The 23,212-nt window shown below is 43.8% G+C and overlaps 1 protein-coding gene and 1 long non-coding RNA gene across 5 annotated transcripts in view; one reads left to right on the top strand and one right to left on the bottom strand.

Moving 5' to 3' along the window:
* The window catches only part of KLF12 (Kruppel like factor 12), a 245,234-nt gene extending 244,194 nt beyond the window's left edge, over positions 1 to 1,040 (bottom strand). For 3 of the 4 annotated variants that reach the window (XM_032678675.1, XM_032678680.1, XM_032678681.1), the window contains exon 1: positions 967 to 1,040. The gene's annotated coding sequence lies outside the window, so the exon portion shown is untranslated. Of the gene's footprint in view, positions 1 to 772; positions 943 to 966 lie in introns of those variants that run through there. The other variant, XM_032678677.1, reaches the window with a different exon arrangement.
* A 5,720-nt stretch (positions 1,041 to 6,760) lies between these two features.
* Positions 6,761 to 13,266, top strand: LOC116782269. The gene is made up of 3 exons (XR_004355190.1): positions 6,761 to 6,983; positions 10,156 to 10,214; positions 12,838 to 13,266. It is a non-coding gene; the product is annotated as an uncharacterized LOC116782269 (long non-coding RNA).
* The last annotated feature ends 9,946 nt before the right edge of the window (positions 13,267 to 23,212 follow it).

Genomic DNA, 23,212 nt, shown 5'->3' with positions numbered 1-23,212 from the left:
ATACGCTTTAAATATAAATACCAGCGGTTTGCTCCCCAAGCTCCCGATTTGTTTTATAGAAGATAATTATTTTTGTAGAAGGTAATACAGCATTACACTCTTGGTTTTTATTTTTTCCCCCATCGCGCGTTAGAGTCCGATTTTTCCCCCGTAGAGCGTTACACTCCGATTCTTCCCTCCAAAGAGCGTTACGCTTTATACTTTTTTTGGTATTTATTTATATATTAATTGCTCACCCCCAAATGCGCAGGGGGGCCGCCCGCCCCATCCCCCGAACCCCCTGGGACGGCAGCACAAAGGGTTGGGCGCTCCTAGATCGCTGCTCATCATTCCTCCCTTATCGCCTTTTTTTCCCCCGCTTTTTTCACCGTCCCCCCTCCCCCTCTCCCTTTTCCCCCTCCTTAAGCCTCAGCGGGAAAGTTGAGGAAAAGTTCGGGCCGGCCCTCAGCACCCTACCCCGGTGTCGCTGCCGCCGGGGCACCGGGAGGGATGGAGGGAGGAAGGGATGGATGGAGAGGGGGAGGGAGGAAGGGAGGGGGGATGGAGGGAGGGAGGGCACCGCCGTTAACCCCCGGCTCGCCCCGGCGGCGCCGGGGGAAGCGGGGGGGGGGGGCGCCCTGCCCCCGCTTTTCTTTAGAATTATTTAACTTCGGCATAGGAGCGATTTTTTGTTTGTCTGTTTTTTTTAAATAGAAGGCTGACTGGGACAGCAACAGCAAAACCCACACACATTCGCCGTTTATCCTGGCTAAGAAAGGGAATCGGCACAGACCTGAGCAGAAGCGGCAGAGCAGGAGAAGAAACTGTTCCCTTCCCTGACACAGGGTCCCCGCTCTGTGTATCTGTCCGCCCGCCCCGCTCTCCCCGGACAGTGCCCCAGCACTCACAGCCCGCACCGGCGGCCGTTCCCAGGAAATGAATGGGGGCAGCCGGGGGAGCCGCGGCGCTCGCTCGCCGCCGACTTACCCGCGTCACATGATGAGCCCGGGCAGGGTGGGCCGGGCGTGGAGGCTCCCGGCGCCGCCTGGCCGCGCCTGGCGCTGGGCCCGCCGCGCCGCCCCGCGGGCCTCTCAGACAAAGGGTCCGGACCGGTGTCCCCCTCCCCAGCTCCCGGCCCCTGCTCCGGCCGCGGCGGGCGGCGGTGGCGTCGCTGGCATGCGGCGCGTCCCCGCCCCCACCGGCAGCCGGGCGGAGGGAGGGGAGGGAGGGAGGGGCCGCGCCCCCGCCCCGCGGCCGCCCCGGTGCGCCGCCCGCCCCGCCCCGGGGGGTGGGGACGGGAACGCCCGGCCGCGCCGCCCCCCGCCCGGCCCCGGCCCTGGCCCCGGCCGCGGCCCCGGGGAGGGGCAGGGCAGCGGGGCGCCGCGGGGAGGGGCCGGGCGGGGCCGGCAGCGGGGGCGCGGGGGCGCCGAGGGGAGGCCCGGGGCGGGGGGGTGTCGAGGGCGGGGCGCGGTAACGGGGCGGAGGCGGGGGAGGCTCAGCGGGGTGCGGGGCGGCGGGGGAGCCCGAGGGGGCGCGGGGCAGTCGGGGCACTGAGGGGACGCTCGACGGGGGACAAGGCGATGGGGCGCTGACGGGAGCCCCAGGGGGGCGGGAGCAGCGTTGAAGGGGCCCCGGAGGTGACAGGGCGGTGGCGACACCGGGGGGCGTCCCGGGGGGATGGCACAGGGCGCGGTGGGGCCGTGCAGGGGCCGCGCTGCCGGGCAGGGTTGACCGGGCCGTGTCCCGCAGTTACCTGGCGCTGAGCGCCGCAAACCTTTCCCTTTTTTTATTTTGTTTCCTTCGCAGAGCTAGGCTGCAGCTCGTGAGAAATATGCGAGGCGGGTTTTGGTTGGGTTTTCTGTTTGGTTTTTTTTTTTTGGTCAGCGCTTGTAAGCCTGAGTCGCGCCCCTGCAAACTGAGAACTTCCTTTATGGGGAAGGTTTTTCACACGTTTGGGCTGCGGATACTGGCTTTAATAACAATATACAGAGAAACAGGTTCCATAATCTTAAAGTTTGTTTAAAATAAAGTCTTCATTGCATGGGTGTTTTAAAAGAAGAACTTAGCAAACCTTAGAAAACATAAATCATGAGAGTCAGCATTAAACCTTAAGAAGCAAATCTCTTTTTCTTTTCAAAAGCGTTCTTATATGTATGTGTTTACACAGTGAAATATTTTGATGGAAAGATCCTGGTCCATGCCTGAGCAGTGTTGAAGCTATTAAACTGGCCTGACAGGTTATCTAGGGATTCCCTTGCCTTGGAGAGCCTTTTGTTAATGTAAAGCTGATGTGGCTGTTTTCTGCCTCCTCCCCTGTGGTTCATGTTGCATGAAGTAAAAACGGTGTGGTCAGACTGCAGGTGAGCTTTGGCCACCCCTGCCTGTTGAGATGGTTTCTGGGCAATGTTTGGGGGATGATTCAATTTAAGGAAGCTTAATAGCCTTGTGAATAATCAGGGTGCTGTGCTGGACCCTGGCAAAAGCCATGGTCAAAGTAGGTAGAAAAGGGCAAGTTCTTTATGGAGTCCCATCCCTCATTCTCCTCAAGTTCAACCTCAGCTCAACAGTTCCTGAGGGTCCTAGTCATAACAACAATTTGGTAAATAAAAAGCAAAAAGAGGGATGGATCTCTCATTTAGGAGGTTGGCCTGTCACATAAGGGTGTTTGTAAATGCTCATACAGCTTGTGTATTTACACAGAAAGCCAAGCTGAGCACAGGTAAATAATTACTGCTAAAACGCTACTACTTGCAGTAAATACAAACTAATATTTGCTGTTCAACACAATATTTGCTGAGGAAGCCAGAAGAACCAGAACCAATGTTTGTTCCTGGAGAGCATTTCTTGCCGGCTGCTGGAAATACGTGTACACGTCACTTTGTGTGTTCTCTCTGTAATGGTCCTCTGCCGCCTCTTGGCATAAATAGTTTGGATAACTTAACCCTTCACTATTTGTCCTTGTATCTTACCTCTATTTCCACAAAGTTAAAAAAAAAAAAAAAGGCAGAACAGTAAATAAGAAATGTTAAAGTGGCTATAAACAGAAATATACGTCTCCACAAGCTATAAAGGGGATTATACATGATTTGCTGTTGTAATGTTGCCTCTAGTGTAATCATTTCCTTTGGAGAAAAGTGAGTATATGGTTAAAATACAGTCTAATGACCCAAGCAGTGTCTTTCCTTATACTAGTATTTTAGATATAAAACCAGTTCCAGCTACTCACTGTAAATTACATATGTAATGCATTAGATTTTACCCAAGTCAAAAGTTAACATTGTAACACTTGTTTTAAAAGATAAAATACGCAATCCCATAGGAAGCAGGCTAGTATAGGAGACAGCTGGAAACATTCCCTGGACAGATGCATAGCTTATATTCAGATTTATCAATAAAAAACACAAGTATTAACAACATTCATCCTCCTTAACCACTTGGAACAGGGAGCACTAAGTGTTCTGCAGAGAAAAACTGGTTTCTACCTACAGAGGTTAAAGGATTAATGAATACTTGGCACATGAAAAATGAATAGTGATAGTAGGAAGAAGATTGCATGTAGACGGTGTGATAAGGTGCGTAACAGAGAAACATCACGTTACACACGTTGCTGTGCCCTGAGAAAAAGACAAAGCTCATTTCCATTGGCTTTCAGATAAAATATTTTAAAACATCAATATTTATTTTGTCATACTTAGAAATATTCAGTTATCTACTATATCTAAGGAAATCATCTAGAAGAGGGGATGGCTGACTGACAGTGGGTGATAAAATTTGTTCTCTGCGAGCTTCATTATGTGCTATGTTGGCTGTTTACATGGTCTGTTGCCTGCTACTAAGAACTATTACCCGTATGCATGAATTTGCAGGGCAGTATCTAAGCAAAAAAATATGCAGCTACATTCGCATGAGAAATGTATTACCTGATTATGTATCAATAGATTGATACGGAAGTAGGGATATTACACATTACTATTTGGTGTATATCAGAGATTTATAGAGAAATGTAGTTCTCAATCACATGCTTTTATGGAAAACCTGTCCTACTAAATCACCATCTTGGCTCACTCCATACACCTGACCACTATTTCCAGTCTCATCTAGCTTAACAAAGCTGAGCATACATCATCTATTTGAAAATGTTTTGGCTTACATTTTAACACAGAAAGACTTTGAAAACATTTAGTGTTTCTCCAGATTTAGAAAGTTCTTTTTTTCCTCATTTTTTTCCCCTTGGAAAGAGGGAACTTTAATTGTATTTCCTATTAATCAAGGGGACTTTTCAGCATGCTGTTTTTTCAGAAACAACAGTCCTAAATTTTGAGACAGGAACATTAACAGCGTATTGCCATATACTAGTCTAAAATCAGAAAGTCATACTTTTGGAAACCAGGAAAAAAAATTGGCTCACTGACCATTTCTGGTTACTTATTTTTTCACAAGCTCAACAAGTGTGTTTATGTGTGATTTTAGACTTTTTCCATAGTCCTTCTCCACTTCTGCCATATTGCCTTTAGAACGCTACTACCAATTCCCTTTTATTGACTCCCACCACTTACAATATCACATGGCTCTTTCTAGTCTTCCTGTAGCTGTTCGTCCACTAATGGAGTTTCTTAAAACTTACCAAAACCAACATATTGTAAAATCTCCCCTTAATGTTCCTCAGCCTCTCACACTGTATTTGTCCTCCACTAATACAGAATTTTCTTCACTCTTCTTCCCCAATATCCATTGTCTTATTTGTCTTATATTTTTGTCTTAGATCCTAATCCATGTGCAAATAAATAATACTTTTGAAAGCAATTTAGCAACTTCTACCCTTACCTTAAGAATGATTTTTTTTAAAACGTATTAATAATCAATCATTTTTCAAAATGGGGAATGGCATCACCAGCAGAGAGCACACTGGAACCTCAGAACAAAAGAAAACATAAAATCAATAGCATATTTTAACAATGTGTGCCTGAAAGACATAAAAATACATCTGAAATAAATGAGTAATGTGCTGAATATTGAGAGATTTTGTCATTTAAATTAACACCAGTTACAAAAAGAAATCACTTAAGTTACCTGTTATTTATTCCATTTCAGATTGTATTAAATTTTTTAATTCAAATAAGCAAACAAATAAAAAAATCAACCTTACCTAAATGATTTTTTATTTGGGATGCACGGTTAGACAAAAGCTGTAACAAATTACATGATGCATTTTAGAAGACAGATTGTGTTCATTTGCTGAACTTAGAGAAACCTTTGAGTTGACAGATAATCAATTCAAATACCTGCAGTTGAGGGATTGTATTACTAATTCCTTTCACAACCCTTCCCTTTTGGATACAGGCAAATAAACGGGTTTTCTTTGCCAAGGAATTGACCACATCAGCATATACAGCCTTTCAGGTATGGTTGCTGTCTTGCAATCCAGCCTGTGATCATCTGCCAAGTGCTTCCTCCATCTTACTCCATTCAAACTGGGGTTAAGCTCAACATGGGGGCCTTGCCCCTTTATCTGACAGCTGCCATCAAGCATGAGGGTACAGATGTTTTTGGGCAAGGACATCAGCTTCTGTTTCTTTGAATCTACTTATGAAGTGTTTCAACATGCACAGCACTCTGCCATCAAATGCTGAGCTTTATAGTCAACTTCTAGGTGGCCACTAACCAAACCAGTCAATCTAAAACAGGGAAGTACAACTAACAAGCATCGCTGTTGTATTTCATGGGACTCATTCAAACATCAGCAGTACAATTCCTTGGGTATGAACACTGGAGCTTTTGGACATAGTATTTTTATTTTTTTCTGTACTTCATATAAACCAATTTTTTGTTCTTAGACTATCAGGAAATCTTCCCTTCAGCCCACTCTGCTTTAAACCACCCCAAAAAGCACAACCTAGCTCAGTGCATAAATGGCAGTGTTAGTGAACACAATGCAGCCTCTGTGATACAATAAAGTATATAACAGAGAATAGTTCAGTTACACTGCACAAGAGAGGAAAATTATAATCTGATATAATTAATAGGTGCATGTTTTTCTCCAGGGGCAGAGATCAAAATATTCAATTTGCCAGATTTAGAGTAGCAATGTTGCCAAGACACTTATTCTAGGAAAGTGGGGCCACACAGTATTAATTCTTCACTCCTTTGATCCAAAAGCTCTGTGCCCTTTCTATAACCTTGGATTGAAATCATGGATTATTTTTTTTTTTAATTTTAAACTTGCCTTCTTTTAGCAAGAGCCCTTGAAAGGTTATGATCTTACTGAAGAGGCAGAAGAACAGGGGGAACAGTTCCTTATTTGGTATAATCCAACACTGGCAAAAGTTAATAGGGAGCAGGAAATCATCAAGGAACATGTTTTAGGGAGGGTTTTGGTTTTTGCATCTCTTCAGTGTTTGGTTAATGTTTTTGCAAGAAAAAAAAGAAAAGGAGACAAAGCCTTCCTGGCTCTGGACACCATATCAGTGCAATGCCCATGAATGGAACAGGTTGCACTGGATTTTCATTTCAAAACCCTGTAGTTTATAGCTGAATTTATGAACTTAAATATCACCCTGATTAAATTTCTTCCACCAATTTGAAGTCTACGTTCAATTATCTCAGCTCCTTATATTAAATGTGTTGTTTGGTTGTTTAGGAGACCAAAAAAAAAGGAGGGGGCAGGATTTCTTAAACTGCTTTATAAAGAGAGGCAGACAGTATTCTCATATGAACATTAAAGCTATTACATCTCTTTTGGTAAGATAGAGACACAGGCTGTGACAATCTTTCCCAGTTTTCCCTGTAACTCTCACTGTGTTGTGTTCTCTGTATCTCCTGATAATTTTGTGTTCCACTGTGTCTTCATACAACTGATGATATCTAATTTGTTCCCTGCGCATGTATTTCATAGGTTCCAAAAGAAGATCTGCAAGTTAAAGACCTGGAGGAGAAGTTTCAAAGCCAGAAATGTTTCAGAAATGGCTGGTGGCTGTGCATGGGACTGAGAAGCATTCTGCAGTCAGGTTAGCAAAGGAATACATTCAGCTGGGCATGAATCTGATTTTGCACCTAGTAGGCAGCCAAAAACATCTGGGATATCTTCTTTGCAGGTATTACCCTAGCAATCTTTCATGCTTTTCCTGACAGGTTTTAGGTGTAACAAATATTTTCCCCATTGTTTTTAATTAAGCAAAGTTCTTTGTTCCCTGTGGAGGTGTTAAAAAAATTACAACAGAGTAAGTCTCCAAATAAATAAGCACTTAGATGTTTTTTCTTTACTCATACAGTATTCCTCCTTTCCTAGCTTCCATCCTAACACATGCTTTCCTGTTTTACTAAGGCATTCATGTTGATAATTTTTGTTTTGGTTTCATGGCCATGCACCTTGGCATCGCCAGTAGGTGAAGGGGTGGGATTGTCCCGCTCTGCTCTGCACTCGTGCAACCTCACCTTGAATATTGTATGCACTTTTGGGTGCCACAATATAAGGAAGATATTAAGCTATTAGAGAGTGTCTAAAGGAGGGCGATGAGGAAGGTGAAAGGGCCTTGAGGGGAGGCTGTATGAGCAGCAGCTGAGGTTACTTGGTCTGTTCAGCCTAGAGAAGAGGAGACTGAGGGGAGACCTCATTGCAGTCTACAACTTCCTTGTGAGGGGAAGCAGAGGGGCAAATACCAGTATGTTCACTCTCATGATTAGTGACAGGACTCAAGAAAATGGCATGAAGCTCAGTCAGGAGAGGTTTAGGTTGGATATCAGGAGAAGGTTTTTTACCCAGAATGTGGCTGGGTGGTGAAACAGTCTCCCCAGGGAAGTGGTCACAGCACCACACCTGCCAGAGTTCAAGAAGCATTTGGACAATGCTCTCAGGCATATGAGATGTTTGGGATGTTCCTGTGCAGGGCCAGGAGTTGGACTCAGTGACCCTAATGGGTTCCTTCCAACTCAGGACATTCTATGATTCTATGATTAAAAATGAAAAATGGTTCTTTTTAAGTCTTGTGTTATTACATTACTTTGGCTTGAAATGTCTGGGTTTGCACCTGAGCATCATGGACATATCCACGGTCATGATGATTTCTGGATCGTATGCTTTCTGGATACGGAATGTCAGTGACTCACAAGCATTAAGAGGCTTCAGCTGGACTCAGCTGTAAATACCACAATACAGATGAGTAAATTATTTCTTTAGTGAATTAAAGGTTTCTGGTTTTTTAAATGGTGAATTTCATAGCTTGTTATTTCATACTTGTGACACTAGATATAAATCTAATAGCTGAAAAACCTAAGCATCGTATTGTAGCAATTGCTTACTTAATGTCTAGGCTTGTTTGTGTGATTTTTGTTTCTTTGAACTAAGGGAATGAATTTGTTTGAGTGACTTCAAAGCTCAGTAAATACCAGTTATCAATTCTCTTTCTAATGACAACTGATGACATGATTTTTACAAATGGTTGAGCATTTGGCAAATGCTAACCGCAGAAATCGAATGAGCTGAAAGAAACTCCAGTCTGCCCTATTGTCACTACTGAGCTGACAGATGGGAAAAAGAGGAGGAGGTTGTGATGCTCTCCCAGAAGCCCAGGGGCACACCACAAAATGACTGCTGAAGTGTCTTGACAGACCGTAAGTGAGAGAGGTACAGATTTCTGAAGAGCAGACATCACCTATATTTTGCTTTAAAAGTTACCCTTTCTATCACAGCCTCCCCAAACAGGCTGAGCAAATTCTCTTCGGAGCACTTAGCACCAGAGCTCATTTGAGCCTCAGGAGTCAAGGTAAAATTGAATTTCCCTGACAAAAGGAGGAGCTGGAACCAGGCTACTTCCTCCAGCAGCTGCTGGAAGAGTGGGAGAGCAGGGCTACCGCTACAGCTGCCCCAGGCAGGTGGCTTGAATGCCAGCATCTGCTGCTGTCCTGGACACTGTCACCTGCCTGAGCCCTATCAGCATGGCCAGGGTGCTTTGCTATCCTGCCATCTGCTGCTGCAAACAGCTGCCCGCTCTGCTGGTGCCTAAGCAGCAGGGAAAATCCCCCAGTACGCAGAAAGCCTGTAAACCCCAGAATAAGAATTGAGAAATGGGCACTGGCAGTCTGTGAGAATCAGATTGCTTGGCCTTGCCTTTCCTTACCTTTTTTTTTTTTTTATTTGACTCCTCAGTTAGTCTAATACATCTCCTTTGGTTTTGTAAGGAGTGACTTGACAAGTTAAAAGTACCAAACGTCAGTAGCTTCACCCATATGTGCTGCACGCCTCAGGCTAGACAGTACATATTGGTAGCCAGACTGAGAAGAACATTTATCACATTACCTCTTAAAAACTCATTTTATTTTTCTTGTTGAGCTGGCCCCCATCCAATGTGACACTCCAGCATGAGCCATGTAGTGACAGCAACAGCCTCCATGGAAACACACCAGAGCATGAGGCCAGCCGTGGGGTAGGGAGAAAAGGCAGCTCTGTCCTTTTCCTTAGTCTGCTGCGTTTTCGCTCTGAACAAACTTTCATTCCATTTCTAAAGCATTATTATGAGTGCCTCTCCCATGCCACCGTGTCTTTGGTATGTTCCTTGTAGCAATGCAAAGTTGCGCTAAAGGTGAAAAACCTGGGGCTGATTGCAAGGCATTACCATCTCACAGCCTCAGGAACCTCCACTCCTTTTACATGCTAGAGCCAGGAAGGGAAGCTGCCTTTCCAACCAAGACACAAATAAATGCTGGCTGCAGTGGGTGGAGGTTTGAATGCACAGTATGGAGTGACTAGCTCTCATGGAGAGTGCCCTGCTGGCAGCCTTGGCACTGCTCTGCCAAAGGTCCTGCTAACTGAATGTCTATTTTCAGCAAAATGGAGGGAGCAAAGGGAAACCACGTCTTAGAAATTTCCTCAATGGCTTTCATAATTTGAAATATCCTTCACTTCACCCAGGAACAGGTGTATTGGGAAAAGGGTGGAAGGAGGGGTGATGTTAAGCCGGTTGCTCTCCCAGTAGAGTAACTGGGGGGACTTTGATGGTCAGGATGCCCTGATGACAAAACCCCTCATCATCAGGGCTATTACCACACCTGCCTCTCCATCATACTTAAAACTCACTCCCCTGTCTAATAGCAGCATGCAAAGTTGTCTAATACCATTATGATATAATTAATAATATCATTTTCCCATAGTATTTCTCTGAAATTTTCCTTGTTTTCCACCAGACTGCCTTGAAGTAAGTCTTTCAGCCTGACTATCCCGTTTGATGCAGACAGTGAACCAGGTAGCTGTTTGGCATTGTTCCAAGTGTTTGAGCATTTCACAGATGACAAGGTAAATCCAGCAAAATTTGTGCACCTTAAGGCTAGTTGCTACTGTGCTTAACTTCCAGACACTTACATTCACAGAAAACGTGACAATACCAAGTTTCACTGCACATCGCTTGTAGGCTCCCAGTTCTGAATTCACACTGTGCAGTGGGAAATACCCATTCTCTATATGTCACATGGAGAATCAGGTGCCTGGGATTCACCACAACCACAGTAGTGAGCAGAAAGTCTCCTAAACTGAAGCACTTATATTGTAAAATTTCCCCTGTCTCAGCATGTAAGGAGTCTAAGTATGGGCTACAAGGCAGTATTTTTTGTGGCTTGGGAGTCACAGCCTGGTTCTCTTTCAAGCTGAGCACCTCAGCCATCTTTTCAAGGGGCTGAATGAGCTCTTTTTTTTTTTTTTTTAATTTAAATGATACAGCAGTACCTTGACCATAATATATATATGACATGTAGTATAATATGTAATAAGCACATTTTAATGTCTAATGCTTTAATACATGTGTTATGAATAATAACAACAATAATACACAGCAGGCACCTAGGTGATGTATCTTCTACATCTCTTACATCCCAGCTCCACTACTTAGATTATACGTGCTTGTCTGAGGCACTAGGATATGTCTTATTAAATCTGGGCTGTAGGCATTTACATCAGGACCAACCACCTTTGTACCCCTCTGTAATGGAGAAAGATACCTTTAGGATCTCTCTTATCTCATCCTAAAATAGGTTTCTAAATTTTACTGGCATTGCCAGACATCTTCATTGTACCAAACGCTTTAGTGGACATCAGGAGTCATACTTGGCTTCAGCACGGACTCCAACTCTTTTGACACTGCTTTGGTTGCTCCTCATGTCTTTGCCATCCCAAGTGCTTTAAGTACTTGTGGATAACACCAAGTCACCCAGGCTAATTCTAGTCTGAAATCTTTCAGGTGTAACAACAGATCTTAATAAATCTGAGCACTATTTCCTTAGTTAAATTTCCTCACAAGACTCTTGGTTCCCTGATGTCTCAGACACATAAGAAAACTAATTGTACATCATAAGGGAAGTCAATCACCTAGCTTCCTAAGTGATACTTCTGATCTACTGAAATTACTTCTCCAAAATCATCAAGGGTGCTAGGACTCCAGTTAACATCCTTAATATCTCTTTTCAGTGTATGAGCCTAGGTCCTGAGATGATGTTAATTTGAATATCTACATTGAGTTAGTAGTCCTGGGCATGTTTATCAAGCTGGTGATGTGGCCCATGAACTCTGTGGAATTTCCCAGTATCTTTCACATCACTTTGCACCTTTTCTCTTTCTCATCTATGCCTCTTTCTCATATCTCTCTCATTGCAAGAGAACCTGATCATTAGAACATCTTTAAAGTGTAATACATTAAAAAGAAACGTTGTTGGCTACCTTTAAAGTACCTTATATCACTTTAAATCACACTACCAGAGCAATGCTGCAAAGAATGCCATTTAATTTACATAAAGTCACCCAGAGGTTAATTAGTATATGGAGGTTAATTTCCAAAAGAATGCACTAGGAAAAAAGCGGCAAAAAGCAATTCTTTCCTTAATTGGTTTTGTACACACCTCATTCTATGTTTTACAAATGTACTCAGCAATTTCTGTCTTCATTTTCTAGGAAGATTGCATGTCAGAGAGAAAGGAAGTCTGTCACTGTGTCTGTCTGAGTGGTTACTTGCTGACCTTTTGTTGCAGAATAGACTATTTGGAAACATTGCTGTCACATGCCATCGCAATTGCATGGTGGGCACTGTAATGCTACATTTGCATGCATCATCTGCAGTGGAACAAAAAAATAATTCCCAATTGTGTCTCTAATTGTATAACTGGTGGGAAATGTTGATACAAACATCACATTAGAAATAGTACATGTCCCCAGCTCTGTCCACATTGTGGAATGGAGGGAAGGTGTTCACCTGGTAAGCCCACATGTCAAGAGGAAAAGCAGGACATTTAATGTTAGTAGGGAGGCGCAAAAGTGATTATTTTTCTGTTTGGAAATAAATACTCTGAGGGACTATCAGAAACTGTCCTCAGGTGACAAAGGAAGAAGGCAATCTCAGAGCCTTGCTGAATTCCCCTCTAATTTTGGATACTGTATTGGCTGTGTATTGGCTCTATGTCCACTTCTGGATTCTGTGACTTTGGTGGAAGTGGTTATGCTTTTCTACAAGAGCTTTAATGGACACAGTACAGCTTAATTTGAAGACACTACTCCTCTCAGCAGTAATAAGATTATGTTCTACTATGAAGATTGAGAAAACAATCTCAATCTTTAATAAGAGCGTTTTTAATAAGAGTTATTAGCATTTACTGAAAATAGACATCTGCCCAAGCTTGAATCTTGATAACCTAGAACTGCTTAACAATGTTGAGTTTGGCTTTTGAAATACGTGTTAGAAGCCTTGTATTCTTAGAGGCTTTGGAGCTATTCTAACCCCAAAATACATCTTTCTCAGAAGCAAGTAGGAGAAATCCCTACAGCAGGATTGAACAGCAGTAGCAGATGATAAAGACTTCAGTTTTATTTCTGTCTTCTCCACCAAGCCGTTTAGACACCTGATAAAGAAATTCCAGTGGTGGAGCCAAGGATCTACTCAAGCTCATGGTAGAAATGGAACACCTCCCACCCCTGGATGCAGTGTCAAAACCATGGGCACATCGCACTGTACAGCCTACGCTGCCTTCCTGACCGCTCTCTCCTCTCTCTGCAGTAGCAAGGGGGTGGCTTCACCACTGCTCCTTGCAAGGGTGAAGTGGATTTACCATTCTGTAAATGTTATTTCTGGTAAACATTTCTACAGAGGCTGCATAGAAACCAGACTTGATGCAAACATTTCCATGATGAGTGGATATATAGTCATACAGCCTCTCCTGGGTCACATGAAACTAGATGTTACATTTGGCAGTGGTAACAAGGTAATCAGAGCTCTTCCATTTTCCTTGGTCATGAATAAATCCATCCTTGGCAAGTAATATCCCTGTGTTCATTCGTAAGTTGTAATATAATAAGAATACCAGCAAAAAACATTGAACTTATTTATTCCTTTTACAAATCCACTGTTCCTTATTATTCTTGGTGCCTAGGAAAATGTTCTTTCTCTTCCTTTAAACAGCTCTTGTCCATTGTTGCTGTTTACAATCTCCTTACTGTTGCTGAGGGTTCTCCTATTCCCTCCCTGTCTTTGTTTAGTAAAGCTAAATGCATTTTGTTATTTTAATCTTTCTTGAAAAGTCAATCCCTTAATTAGAATCTATGGTTGTGGAGTTCCACTGGTGTCTGCAGGCTAAACACCACTAAGGCTGTTTTCCTACTAATTGTGCTCACAGACAGGACATTTGTTACTATTGTTGATGGCATTAATTTGTTTGTTGTTTGGGTTTTTTTTTTAAGACTGTTTATCTAGGTAAAAGGCAGAAGGCAGAATTCATTAAATCAGATTTTCAAAGGATTAAAGCCTACAAGGCATAGAAAGTGATGATTTTGTTGGTTGAGATTTTAAACTGAAACATGCAAAGATAAACCTAAAAGCCCAGGGTTCAGAGATTGAGCACATTGAAATCTCTCACTAAAACACAGAGATTTTATGAATATGCTTGTAAAAGAAGGCTGCCAAATGCTGATCCACACTCTCTTCTACTGATTCCTAATTAGCATCAAAAAATGTGGAAACAATCCTTCATTCCCAATCTATCAAACACATTTTGCTAAAGAGACATTTGGAGATTCAGTGGGAATAACAATAATGCCAAAACAAAAAGCTTACCTTGTCTTTTCTCACTTTTGTCTCCAGTTTTGTTCACTAATCACCCTGCATGCAAGTTTTTAGGAAAAGGATTTCACTCTTCTAGCATGCAATAAAAAAAATCAAAGAACCTTTACACAGACATCACAACAACTTTTTGAAGTAAGTTTTGACTGTGTACCTCTTAGGGATGTAAATTTTTTACATATCCAATTGCTCTCCACAGTACCACACGTAAAGGCAATAAATGTAATAACAACCTACCTGAGTGATGTATCTTTTACTCTGCACATGAATTTGCTGCAGTTTGAATGTTTCTTGTGCTATGTCCCATTTGATTCAGTTCTATTTAAATCAATTATTTCATTGCGCATAAGCTAAAACAAAAGCTGCATTGTTTGGACGTACAAAGTAATGGTATTCCACCAAGGTATGCTCCGAGTGTGTTTCTGTCTATCTCCTCTGTCCACAGAGATTGTTAGGTTCAGCTGTGTAGTGTGGCTTCCTCTACAGCGCATGGGATGAATCCTGTTCTGTTACTCCACTACATTATCCCGAGTCCTGCATTGTAATCTGCTGCCTACTTCCAGTCTACAAAGTAGCCTTTTTTAAAGGCATTTTTAAAGGATTGGAAGGTGAATCCTAGCAGCTGGGACTTCCTAGTCCTCACCACAGCCACAACTGAATTTTTCTCATCAGTCCTAGACCTGATGTGGCCTTACCCCGGTGACAATTGCCAGTATAGCACCAGATCACACTAACAATTTAGCTATGTGACTAATCACATGCTAAGGTTTGGACTCATCATCATGGCTGGGCTTCGCGAACGAATATTTGGGAAGGGCTCTACCCACGTTTGTTACAAGCGTGTTGGTGGCTAAAAAGGCCAATACGAGATAGGTTTGGACTAGTGTCCCAGTTACTCACACAGATGTGACTCGAGAACAACTACCTGTTGGACCATACCATGACTGTGCCTTTGGGCATGCTCATGTCTTTCTATATGAGCTTCACAGAGTTCAGTACCACCTGAACTAGGTAGCGTCTATACCTCCCCTGAGAGTTATCACTGCACCATGTCTGCACTGTCCATCTCATTCCCTCCTTCCACACCACTGTTACAGCTGCTGAGGTAGACAGGCTTTCTTTTCCCTCTTCTCCTTCTGCCCATGCAGCCTTTCCTGTGTTACCACACAGAAGCTTAACTTCTGCACAGCAGAGCTTACTCCCTCTACAAGTTTCCTCAGCACTGTAATTTAAGTATCCTTGAGGTATTTAAGAGCTGCAGCCTAAAATCCTGGAGGTTCAAAAACTTTCCCATTTCCAAAGTGAGATGGCTAACACCGAAGATCCTGAAAGCTGAATTCAGAATCCAATAGGTTAAGCCCCCTCTGGGAATTTCAGAAGAGGTTGGGCATCTTGTCTGGTCAGTCTGGAGTATGACAGGTGAAAGACATGGGGCATTTCCTGACACTGGGCTGCATCTGAGCTAACTCAAAACTTTTCTTTGAGAGATTTGACAGCAGACCAGGATGTTTCTGGAGGGTAAACATCTAGTGGGTTAGACAGTGCTAGAGAGTAGGCAGTCTGAACACCTGGGATTTAGGCACGTGGATTTTGTCCAAGTCCCACCATAATTCTGAAAGGTGTATGTGTTGCTACTAATGCCTGCTCCTCAAAAAAATCTGGCAAAAAAATTCATGTGCTAACACCTATATACCTATACCCATATATCTACTGACTTTGATTTTCACTGAAACCCCTGTGTTTACATGACTAAATGATGTGTCTACATCAAAAGGCCCTTGGCATCCAGCTCGCCACTGTACATTGTACGCTACAGTTCCATCCCAGGATGAGGGGCCAAGCAGCCCAAAGTTCAGCCCTCCTGGTACTGTAAATGGAGACATTCATTGGAGATTTTTGGAGACAAGCTAGCTTTCAGGTAGCATAGAAAAACAGAAATTAATGCTTTTCCCCTTAAAGGAGTAAAAAGCATCTGTAGGAGGAAGACCCACCCTTTAAATGCATAAACAATACTTAAATTTGGCAGAGAACGAGATATTTTGAAATTATGCAACATGAAACAGTCACTCTACTGTCACACACCTCTACTGAAACGTGACACTGGTTCTAGGATGTTCAGGCACTCCTGCTGGGACAGATAATCTGCATTTAAATTACAAGATTCAGCCATATGTCTGGCTGGGAAATGAAAAGGGTGGAATGATAGATACTACCTTGTGCTTCAGCTGTTGGAGTCTTTCATGCTGCTCAGTCACTCTCATGCACTGTGGTCTGTTCCAGAATGAACTCTCTTCCTATTAGATAATATCCTAATGTCTCCAGGGCCTGTTTCAGAAACGAACAGTCTCTTTTTTTTCCTCAGAAACTATATATCAAATCTTTGGTGGGAGCAAGCTTTTGACTAATATTCCCCTCTGGTTATTTAACTTGTAATAACATATCAATTTAACCCATGCAACTTTTATTTGAGATTTAGGCTATGACATATGGTTGGAGATCCGTACTGTTCAATTTAGGGAAGGCAAATCTTCCTCATTTACAAAATGGGTACATCCTACCTCCCCACTTTTGTGGTTCTGTGTGTGTGTACATGAGTTTTAGAATAAGAGAGCAATAATTCCTTTTCATTCAAGTGATTTTGGTTTTTTTTGCCCCAGCTAGTATCAACTAGCCTTTGCCATAATCTTTCAGTGGGAAAAACATATTTTTGTGGCACCTTCAAGTCAAAGCTGCATCCTCTTTGTAGCTGCTGGATGTATTCTGTAAAAACTTGGATTTTACTTAATTTAGACTGTGAGAAGCTACTATATTAATATTTCCAGTAACTTAGTTGCACATCCTGAACTGAACCAGAATTAATTGGAGAGAAAAAATTATCATTTTCAGTATTATGAAGAAGGAAAAAATAAAACAGAGTAAGAACAAAGATGTCTAAAATATAGAGCCTTCTCCCACATTTTCAGTGTGTTACTATTTTTGGACCTTTTTTTTTTGTGACTTGCCATTGCACATGGCTTGGGCTTAAGAAACACAGAGTAATGCAGGTTTAGTGATTTGATGTTGGTAGCACTGAGTGGTAAAGGCACGATCTGCATTTAGAAATCTGGTCACTGCACTCCTTAAATCATAAATGCTCCCAGAATTTATAGGATTCATTGCAAACCTTGGAGGTACACAAGGAGGACACTACACAGCATCAGCACGTTGCCATCCTTGTAAATTTGATGGGGACATTTTTTAAGCTAAACATACAAGGAGCTGAGTTGAAAGATGGTGCTCATCAGAGGAAGAATCTGCTCATGACAACGTCAAAGGATGATGGTGAATTTTCTGGAAAAGATGGTTTTGCAAGTAGCAAGATGGATGTCAAAAGAAGCCTTTTCTGTCCATCCAAGCTTGCTGTGGTTTGCCCTCCCAGTTTTTGAGACCCTGCAGTTGGACTGAGCTCCTGGCTGACCCGTGGCCCAATTGGTGTGGCATGAGGTATGTCACCATCACTGGGCGCACTGGGAGAACTCCACGTGGTCCTGGACTGCTACTTGCCTTCTACTGTCTCCAGCAACCAAGGCAGAGGTTTGAATTTAGCTACCACCTGCAGATCTCCGTGCTTTTATCATTGCTTTGAAAATAAGAAAGTGGAAGGACCATTAATTTAGACCAAGTGTGAACTGATAAAAAAGGACGTCCTTGTGAATTGCTCCTAGAATTGTCACTGGCCTGTAGTAAGAACAAAGAAATACAAGACTTAACATAATTACTCTGAAGGTACTTATTTTCATATACTCTTTATTGTTGTTTTATTTCAGGACAGGTTTAATTAAAAATAAGCACTGGCAGTAATCATATGGTATGTGCTTCCTTTTCGGAGCTTTGAAAGATCTTTTCTTGTAAGGGTGATATATCACCTAAATGAGCATGCATGAAAACTTGTAAAATGTAATCTGGTACAGAATTTTTTCCACATGGCACATACACCAAGTAAATATTTTATGAGAGAGACCAGAGAGTTTTACGGAAGGTGGTTTGGTATATAGTATAAATACACTGAATTTTGTATATGGGCCATACACAAAATACTATAGGTATCTGCTTAAAGGAAGACAGCATGACAAACCTCTAGGAGCCACAAAGTCTACCTGGTACGTACTACACATCTTAATGGCCATGCTGATGCCAAAAGAACCCCTTGAGTCTTTCTGAGAAGAATACATACATAAGCTTCCATGAAATATGTCATCCCTTTCACTCATTTATACTAAGGAAATACCAACAAAACACTTTGTTTAAATAGCTTTAAGGCTCTGATATAAATCAACAATAGCCAGGAAATTTAAGAAAGCCAAAGCCTGACACTCCCTCTTTGGCACATTACACCCTGTTTTTGCAAAGACAGTTAGAAACCTCGGGTATCCCACCTCATTTTCAGTTCTTGATTTATGTCAGACCCTATGGGAAAAGTACCAGCAATAACAGAAGCTTCCACCTCAGACCTCACACGGCAAGGTTTCATATGAAGTCACGAGAAGCCACATGTGCTTTACATAAAATATTAGTAACTTGTGAATGGTGAGACACCACTATCCAGCAGCTGAGACTGAGTCCCTACTCTACCTGGCTGCTCTCTCACCCAGAGCTGCCCAGCCAGCTCTGCTACACATACAGTGCCCTGCAGAAGGGAGAAATGCTGTACACATGCCAGAGGAGCGGCTCCCCAAAGCCTATATGTAGGACATTGTCTATTCTGGCTTTGGTTCTGCAACTGTGGTGATCCTGGGGTGGCAACACTGCCAGTAGCACTGCTGACAAGCCTGTTGACTCCCAGCAGGCCCCAGAGCTGCAACACAGCCCCCTCTGCACAATCACACTGTTGGGAGAGGACCCCAGTGCCCAGTTTCCAAGCTGTATTTCAGTATATACGTATTGGTGTATGTAACACCAAAACACACTTAGTTCCAGTCTATCTTCTGATCCAATCCAGAAAGTTAGATTGTCTTTCTTGTTTTAAATTAAGACAATTTGACAGTTTTAGCTTGGAGAAAAGGAGAATCTTGGGAGACCTTATTAGTCCCTACAACTACCTAAAAGGAGGTTGTAGCAAGGTACAAGTTACGGATCAGCCTCTTCTCCCAAGTAATAAATGATAGGACAAGGGGAAATGGCCTCAAGTTGCTCCAGGGGACATTTAGATTGGCTCTTAGGAAAAATTTCTTCACCAAAAAGGCTGCCCAAGGAAGTGGCTGCCTCTATCCCTGGAGGCATTTGAAGGATGAGTAGATGTGCTTAGGGACATGGTTTAGTGGTGAACTTGGCAGTGGTTGGACTCAATGATCTTGTAGTATTTTCCAACCCAAATGATCCAATGATTCTATGAAAATATTTGATTCCAGTGCAGGGTTACATAATACAGGAGGGCAGTGAAAGCTTTTTTAGATACTCTTTTTCCTGTTGCAGTGATACCTGCCAGTTATCAAGCACCAGCATTGGCTTTGGACCCATGGAAACGGAAGGAGGCATCTTCTCCAGAGCCTTTTAGACACCTCTAACCCCAGGAGCCTTATCCTACAGCTGCAGCTTCTCAGCTTATCCTTTTTGTACCAGGGTCCTCCCCTTGTCATCGCTGGGCCCAGCAGATTCCTTTCAGATGGAGGCAAAGCTGTCACCATCTCTGCAGCAGCAGGAATGTCCCAGGATACAGGGTGGTGATCCAGGCCCTGAGGACAAAACAGGGCCTGAATTAAAGCCCCATCTCCTTTTGCTGTTTTGTAATTCTAGTTACAACCTTCATTCATAATAAAACAATTTAGTGAAGACTAAAAAAAAACAAGACTTCCCCGTAAGAAGAATTCTTTTTATTGTCGACTTTCACACAGTCAGAGGAAGAAATTCCCTAGGCAATTAGAGCTTCTAACATTACAGGCACAAGGTTTGTTTTCAGAAAACAAATACATGTCAGCATTTTTAAAGTTGTTTTTTCAACCTTCAGACACGTTGGCAAGGCATTGATTCAGTGGGTTTTTTACATGAAGGCATATAGACAGGAAAGCACAGTACTAGGTGGGAGTACAATATGCCAGTTGTCTGTTAGTGAAAAAGACCAAAAATACAAAGGAGCCGTAAACCAGACAAAGCACAGGAGGAGAGAAGCATTCAACATTTTCATAAATCACTTGGATGCAGGACTGGAAGGGATACTAAGCAAGTTTGCAGATGACACAAAACTGGGAGGAGCTGTTGACTCCCTCCAAGGCAGGGAGGCCCTGCAGAGAGACCTGGACAAATTAGAGGACTGGGCAATCACCAGCCAACAGGGGAAGTTCAACAGGGAAAAGTGCCAGATTCTGCACCTGGGATGGGGCAGCCCTGGATGTTCATACAGACTGGGGAATGAGATGCTGGAAAGCAGTGCCATGGAAAGGGACCTGGGGGTCCTGGTTAACAGCAAGTTGAACAAGAGTCAGCAGTGTCCTGGCAGTCAGGAGGGCCAACCCTGTCCTGGGGGGCATCAGGCACAGCATCGCCAGCTGGTCAAGGGAGGGGATTGTCCCACTCTGCTCTGCACTGGGGTGGCCTCACCTTGAATATTGTGTGCAGTTTTGGGTACCATAATATAAGGAAGATATTAAGCTATTAGAGAGTGTCCGAAGGAGGGCAATGAACATGGTGAAGACCCTTGATGGGAAGCTGTATGAGGAGTGGCTGAGATCACTTGGTCTGTTCAGCCTGGAGAAGAGGAGACTGAGGGGAGACCTCATTGCAGTTACAACTTCCTCTTGAGGGGCAGAGGAGGGGCAGGCAGTGATCTCTTCTCTGTGGTGACCAGTGACAGGACTCGAGGGAATGGCCTGAAGCTGTGTTAGGGCAGGTTTAGGTTGGATATTAGAAAAAGGTTCTTTACCCAGAGGGTGTTTGGGCACTGGACAGGCTCCCCAGGGAAGTGGTCACAGCACCAAGGCTGACAGAGTTCAAGAAGCATTTGGACAATATTCTTGGGCACATGGTGTGATTTTTTGGAATGGTACTGGTGCAGGGCCAGGAGTTGGGTTTGATGATCCTTGGCCTTGATTCTCCCTTCCAACTCCCTTCTGTGATTCTGTGATCCACAGAAGTGGGTGTGTGTTACCCAACTATTGGAGGTTTCCCTGATACTAATATCTAAAATCGTTAGTGTAAAAGCAGCATTGGAAAACCTCCATTCTTTGGTGGACATGGGGGGGAACACAGTCACCAAGATGAGGAAAAGGCTGAGGTACTTAACACCTTCTTTACCTCAGTTTTCAACAGTAAGACAGGTTGTCCTCTGGACAACTGGCTTCCAGAACTGGTAGACAGAGACAGCCCCCCCTGTAATCCAGGAGGAAACAGTTAGCCACCTGCTGAGCCACTTGGATCCTCACAAGTCTATAGGACCAGATGGGATCCACCCAAGGGTGATGAGGGAGCTGGCAGAAGAGCTTGCCAAAGCCACTCTCCATCATCTACCAACAATCCTGGCTCACTGGGGAGGTCCCAGATGATTGGAAGTTGGCAAATGTCACACCGATCCACAAAAAGGGCTGCAAGGAGGACCCAGGAAACTACAGGCCTGTCAGCCTGACCTCAATGCCTGGCAAGGTTATGGAGCAGATCATCCTAGGTGCAATCACACAACACCTACAGGATGGACAAGGGATCAGACCCAGCCAGCATGGGTTTAGGAAGGGCAGGTCCTGTCTGACCAACCTGATCTCCTTTTATGATCAGCTGACCTGCCTGGTGGATGAGGGGAAGGCTGTGGATGTGTCTACCTGGACTTCAGCAAAGCCTTTGACACCGTCTCCCACAGCATTCTCCTGAAAAAGCTGGCAGCCCACAGCTTGGATAGGGGCAGTCTCTGTTGGATCAAGAACTGGCTGGAGGGCCGGGCCCAGAGAGTGCTGGTGAACGGTGTTGCATCCAGCGGTGTCCCCCAGGGATCAATGTTGGGCCCAGTCCTGTTTAATATCTTTATCGATGATTTAGACGAGGGGACTAAGTGTAACATCAGCAAATTTGCAGATGACACAAGCTGGGAGGGAGTGTTGATCTGCTGGAAGGCAGGAGGGCTCTGCAGAGGGACCTGGACAAGCTGGAGAGATGACCTGATTCCAACAGGATGAGGTTCAACAAGGCCAAGTGCCGGGTCCTGCACTTTGGCCACAACCCCATGCAGCGCTACAGGCTGGGGACAGAGTGGCTGGAGAGCAGCCAGGCAGAAAGGGACCTGGGAGTTTGGATTGACAGGAAGCTGAACATGACCCAGCAGTGTGCCCAGGTGGCCAAGAAGGCCAATGGCATCCTGGGCTGTATCAGGAACAGTGTGGCCAACAGGTCCAGGGAAGTGATTCTTCCCCTGTACTCAGTGCTGGTGAGACCACACCTCGAGTACTGTGTCCAGTCCTGGTCCCCTCAGTTCAGGAAGGATATTGAGGTGCTGGAGCAGGTCCAGAGAAGAGCAACAAGGCTGGTGAAGGGACTCAAGCACAAATCCTATGAGGAGAGGCTGAGGGAGCTGGGGTTGTTCAGCCTGGAGGAGGCTCAGGGGAGACCTCATCACTCTCTACAACTCCCTGACAGGAGGTTGTAGCCAGGTGGGCATCAGTCTCTTCTCCCAGGCAACCAGCAGTAGGACAAGAGGGCATGGTCTTAAACTCTGCCAGAGGAGGTTTAAGTTGGATATTAGGAAGAAATTTTTTACAGAGAAAGTAATCAGACATTGGAATGGGCTGCCCAGGGAAGTGGTGGATTCTCTGTCCCTGGCGGTTTTTAAGATGAGACTGGATGGGGCACTTAGTGCCATGGTCTAGTAACCACAGCGGTGTTGGATCAAGGATTGGACTTGATGATCTCAGAGATTTTTCCAACCCAGTGATTCTATAATTCTGTGATTGGTTAGGGTCATCTGCACAGCTGTGAGTAACAGAGGGCTTTTCGTTTGTTTTCTGTTTGGTTGGTGTGTTGGGGTTTTTTGTTCCAAGTCCTGCTTTCCACAGTGGAAGTGGTGTGATAATAAATCAGTTTACATGGAACTGGATAAACACAGTGTAATAATGACTCCATGCAGCTTGCACTGTCTATTAAATGTTAGCCTTGAATTTTTGTAATACAACTTAACAAAAATAAAAAAATTTAAA

This window comes from Chiroxiphia lanceolata, chromosome 2, assembly GCF_009829145.1.
Source record: "Chiroxiphia lanceolata isolate bChiLan1 chromosome 2, bChiLan1.pri, whole genome shotgun sequence".
NCBI classification, from domain to species: domain Eukaryota; kingdom Metazoa; phylum Chordata; class Aves; order Passeriformes; family Pipridae; genus Chiroxiphia; species Chiroxiphia lanceolata.
Note: the sequence above shows the minus strand (reverse complement) of the source record. Positions and strands in the feature narration are given on the sequence as shown.